Source organism: Tursiops truncatus, chromosome 7 (genome assembly GCF_011762595.2).
Source record: "Tursiops truncatus isolate mTurTru1 chromosome 7, mTurTru1.mat.Y, whole genome shotgun sequence".
In the NCBI taxonomy this organism is placed as follows: domain Eukaryota; kingdom Metazoa; phylum Chordata; class Mammalia; order Artiodactyla; family Delphinidae; genus Tursiops; species Tursiops truncatus.
Genome location: NC_047040.1, coordinates 75838115 through 75843691, shown reverse-complemented (window position 1 = coordinate 75843691; position 5577 = coordinate 75838115).

Here is a 5577-nt window from a genome sequence, read left to right as displayed (position 1 = left end):
ATTTGTAGTGTGGTGGATGGACCTAGAGTGTGTCATACAGAATGCAGTATGTCAGAAAGCAAAAAACAAATACCGTATGCTAACACATATATAATGGAATCTTAAAAAAAAACAAAACTGATTCTAAAAACCTAGGGGCAGGACAGGAATAAAGACGCAGACATAGAGAATGGACTTGAGGACATGGGGAGGAGGAAGGGTAAGCTGGGACGAAGTGAGAGAGTGGCATGGACATATACACACTACCAAATGTAAAATAGATAGCTAGTGGGAAGCAGCCTCATAGCACAGGGAGATCAGCTCGGTGCTTTGTGACCACCAAGAGGGAGGGTGGAAGGGAGACGCAAGAGAGAGGAGATATAGGGATATAAGTATATGTACAGGTGATTCACTTTGTTGTACAGCAGAAACTAACAGAACAATATAAAGCCATTATACTCCAATAAAGATGTTAGAAAAAAAAAGCTAGATCAATACTTGACATCAACAGGTGAATCTTTTAATGTGAAAATTTCAGGAAAATAACAAAACAGGATTGAAGAATAGATATTTTTTGAAAGAGGACTTTTCTGGTACTTATCTATAAATGTTGCATTGAAGACAATCTTTTTTAACCTATAGGAAACATTGGGGCTGCTCTTACATTAAGGAAAGACACACGAACCAAAAGAATAAAAATAATAATTTTAGATTTTGGTATGACTTCATCATTCCTGTTTTCCAAAGTTCCAATACTACCCTTTCCTTAGTTTTTGGATTAAAAAAAGAGAATGTGAATAAATATGTCTGGACATGGGATAAGAATAGAATTCATTTGGACAGAGCAAATTGACAGCTTACCTCTTCTTTTCCTCACTCAGTCACTTACAACTGTTTAAGCACTATGGAAAGATAGCCAATTTAAAAAATGCTCTGAATCTATGAAATGAATATTTTATTATTATTTTTCTGTCCAGTTTTAGAGAGGGTAATCATCATAATCACTATACTCAATTACTTATTATCTAAATGATATGACATTAGTTAGATTCCAAACTCTAATCATGACAAATCATCAAACATTAGAAGACAATTACCTGATAATGAGTCAATCTAAATAGTTTGGATCATAAATCCTTCTATCTCACCCCCTCTCTGCTTCTATATTTCCTCGAATCCATTATTCTCACTCAAAAGAGTGACCTTTCCGAAATGCATTTGATCGTGGCATTTTTGGGAAAACACTTTTGAACTGTTCTCCCATCCATTCAAGATAAATTTCAATCTCTTGAGCATGGCGCAAAGGGTCTATGGTAACTTGATGACTGCTGCCTTTTCAACCTCCCTCCCATCGCCCTCAACTAGTGCTCTGCAGTCCAGCTCCCCAACCTGCTGTGTTCCTGGGTTTTCTCACCTGTTTGTCATTTCACCTGCTTCTCTCTTTGTTTACTCTTTCTTAACCACACCATGTTTGACAAATGAGTGTAGTGGCTAAGATGAGGGACTCTGATGTTAGACTTTGTACGTTCAAATCCCAGTTCTGTCACTAATTACCTGTATGACCTGTCTCTGCTTTAGGTTTCTCATCTGTATGTATCTGCATGATAAAATTCATATCAACATTAACATCCTAGGATTGTTATACTTAATAAGTTAATATATGAAAAGAGAACATTATTTGACTCATTATAAGCCTTCAATAAGTTTTAGTTATCAAGATTTAGCATAGGATCTCCTCCTCTGGGGAACTGTTCCTGACTGGGGTAGCTGCCCTCCATGTTTTTCCATGTTATCAAGTCCATACTGCACTCTATTTTAATTGACTATTACAGTAGCATCTGTGATACAAACTAGAAACATCTTGAGGATAAGAATAAGGTCTAGTTTTCATTGCATTCCCAGAGCACATCTTTGCACCAGATATACAGTAAGTGCTCTATAAATATTCAGTGGATAAGTGAATAAAAAAATGAAAGAGCTGTGTTCGACTCAAAGATTAAAAATGCTTCAAATAAATCTGAGAGAGATGTTGTTCTTACACATAAGTCAATTTGTCTGTAGTGACAATTTCCATTTCTTCTACCAACAAGTGTTTTTAAATATTGAATCAATCGGAAGCAATTTTTCATTATGAAGCCATCAAGTTTATTAATAAAAATTTTGAAAATATGAAAAGGAAAAATAAACGTTAAAAACACCCATAATTGTATTATCCAAAGACCAGTGTTATTAATATTTTAGTATATTTTTCGTCCTTTTACTCAACAATAAAACTAATGTAAATATTTTCTGTGTCATTCCAATATCTTAGTGAACATAGTCCATCCAATAGATACACCATTTTTTACTTAGATATTTCTTATTTTAGGTCACTGGGTTTGACCAGTTTTGTTAGGTTGTAAGCAGTATAAGCAATGAACATGTTTGTATATGAACCTTGTTTCTGCTGCAGAATTACTCCTTGGAATGCTATCTGAGTAACTGAACTTCCAGTTTAAAGTCTGCAGACACCCTTAAGATACTTGAAATCTACTCATAGATCGGTTTTCAAAAGATTTATATTAACATATGTTTTGTGAATTTTTCTAGTATTTCAAATTACTATTGTAACTGTGGAAATTTTTACTTATCAAATATCTTCCTTTGAATTATTATCTGCACTTTCCTAGTCTCCTTTGCTGCTTACTCACATCTTGCTAGAAAATAATAATTTTCTTTAGTTATTGTGAATTAGCAAATATGACAAAACCATCCTTAATGATCATTTTTCCTTTGGTAAATGGGAGGGAAGAGTAAAGAAAGTCAGAAAACCAAAGGCACAGAGGAAGAGAATGGGATGCTACTTGGGAAGGATGTCTTGATGCTAGATGGGTCTCCTCATTGCAAGGTCTGTTCCTCCTTCTCTCAGGATTAGAAATTAAATTAAATTTAGAGATCACAGGATTGTGGGGGACAGTTTCCTGTTAAATACGCTAAAAGGAGCTGATGCATAAAAACCTGAATGTCAAATGACTAATAATCAATGATAACAATAATTTTATCTACTGCTCAAGAAATTTTACATGAGGCCAAATTATTCTAAAAAATTACTGGGTGACCATGAAGTTAGAAAACAGAGAGTTAGTTGCAATATCTATGGCCAGTGTTATCAAGCCAGGAATAGAATACAGCCTTCCCTCCTCTTGGATGTATCTGTTATATAGAACCTGTGATCCTATTATGGAGCATTGTTGGCATGTCAACAGTTGCCCATTTGGCTTATTTTTCCTCTACCTTCACAGCAAAGAAATCTACCTCTTGATAACATTGTCTCACATTAGGTATGTTAATATTTACAAGTTACAGAATCTAGTTCAGCGTCTGATAGTCATTTTGTCTTATGATGATGACAGTGCTGATCCTGATAATGATGATGATGTTGAAGCTAAAATGATGACGTAAAACTGCTTTGTGTTTTTCTGCTTTAGTCCTCTATAAATTGCATCTCAATAATCACAATCTTTTGTGTGTTTTTTTTATTTATAAATACGTGGCTAGGATGAAGAGGGAGATACCTCATTCCCATGTACTAAAAACCCCCCGTGAATATTATACAATTTCTTTGATTGTCAATATACAATTGACATGATAGTATAAAATATGGTGTAATAAGTTCCTATTTTTTTTTAAATTATAGGAAGTCAGGACAGTATAGGTAAGACCATTTATTCCCTTGCTTAGTTATAGAGTAAGCACAACTTCTTTCTTTAGAACTCTTTCATACCCAGCACCGATTTCGAATTTGTTCTTGACTGTCCTTGAAATCTCTCAGATTCTGCTGAATTTCAGAATTCAGTTGATAACTCAATTTTATATGTCTGCCACTGAAGTCACCCAAATCGCCTGAACCGTCACTGACCTTTGTCTTTCTGCCTTTCTCTTTGGCTCCTGTGGCTGCGATGGATTTATCTTTCTATTGTGTCATAATTCCTGTTTCCCAGTTGCTGTCAAGGATGAGCCTGTCAGTCGGACCCACACATCTCAGCAGAATGCACAGTGCTTGGCGTAAGCCATTACTCTGGCAGCATGTGTGAGCACTTTTAGGAACAGCCTCGCTGCAGTTGTTCTGACTACAAGGCAAGGCTAATGAAGCAGCTCCGAGAATTTTTGTAGCGAAAGCAATTACCTCGATGTGGGCTCTGAATGACAGCAACACGACCTTCCATCGTGACACTCTCTTTATTAATATTTTAATTACTTCTATGCAGATACCCAGTAATATTGGCAACATTTTATCTGGTGAATGTGTCTTTCTGCAACCCCTGGGTCATAGGTCAAAGAAACTGTTGTAGCAAAATTTGGGAGGAAAGATTCATTATATATTTATACTTACCATCATATTCCAAAAAAAGACAGCATTTTTTTTCACTTCATTAATTTTGCTGACTGCTGACTTCTTTTTGCCCTTCGTTCTAACATATACAAGAAAATGGTTATTACTTAAAGAATATAACAAAGAAATACCTATAAAGGACATAAGCCTCTTCTGAATATTTCAAAATATTGACAACGATGGCTTGCCATTTTGAGTAATACGATTATATAAAGATAAGTCTCATTTATGGCATTTGATTTATTTTCATTCATTGATAATGCCGTTTGTGGCTATCTTTCTTCTAATAAAAATTTGTATACTTCTTTGTACAAAAAGATTTAATTTACCTCTTAAGCACAAAAGCATAAGTTACTAGAACTTTTGAGGCTGAATATCCCAATATCTGAGATATTTCCGCTTTCATACAGGCTGTCCTCCCAGGATCAAGTGAATCTTAACTCATAACATAGACGTTAGTTTTGTCTTCTTGTCATGTATTCTGTGAAAATATACAGCTCGAATGAATTAAAATATAGCAGATAACATAGATTGGTGGCATGTGTGTGTGTGTTTGTGCGTGTGTGGAGAGAGAAGTGAATGTGTGTATTGACTTGTGATTATCTGTGGTGGAATTCTGCTTTATATTCATTGGCAACATTTATATTTTAACATAATTGACAGTTCCTAATCAGCTTAATTACCTGTTTGTTGACTTACTGTTTTAATTAGAAGGCCTGGAATTGCAAATAACAGAAAACTCCACTTTAATTGGCTTAATAAATAAAGGAACATTTTAGTTGAGTAGATTTATTGCTGGAAGGGGAAGGGCAGGCTCAGGATTGCCTTTATCCTGAGGTTTGTAATGTCATGAGGGATCCAGCTCTGTGTCTTTCAGCTCTGTCCATCTTTATATATTGGTTTTTCCTCATGATGACTTTATTAAAATGACTGCAGCAGATTTAGGCCTCACATCTATACACGAAATCATCTAAGGAAGGGAGCCCAGTTGCAACACTTCAACAATCCTGAGGTTTACCATTATTGTGTCAGTTTAGAATGAATATTCAGGTCTGAACCCCATGACTGTGGCGAAGAGAATGGGATGTACTGTGTCAAGGTCACATTTCCGCGCCTGAAGCTTGGAGGATGCCCAGGTCCCATTACCCATACCTGAAGCTGGGAGGGGAGCCAATTTCCCTGGAAACACTGGGATCTCTAAGTAAGAACCAGAGACTGTTGGAAAG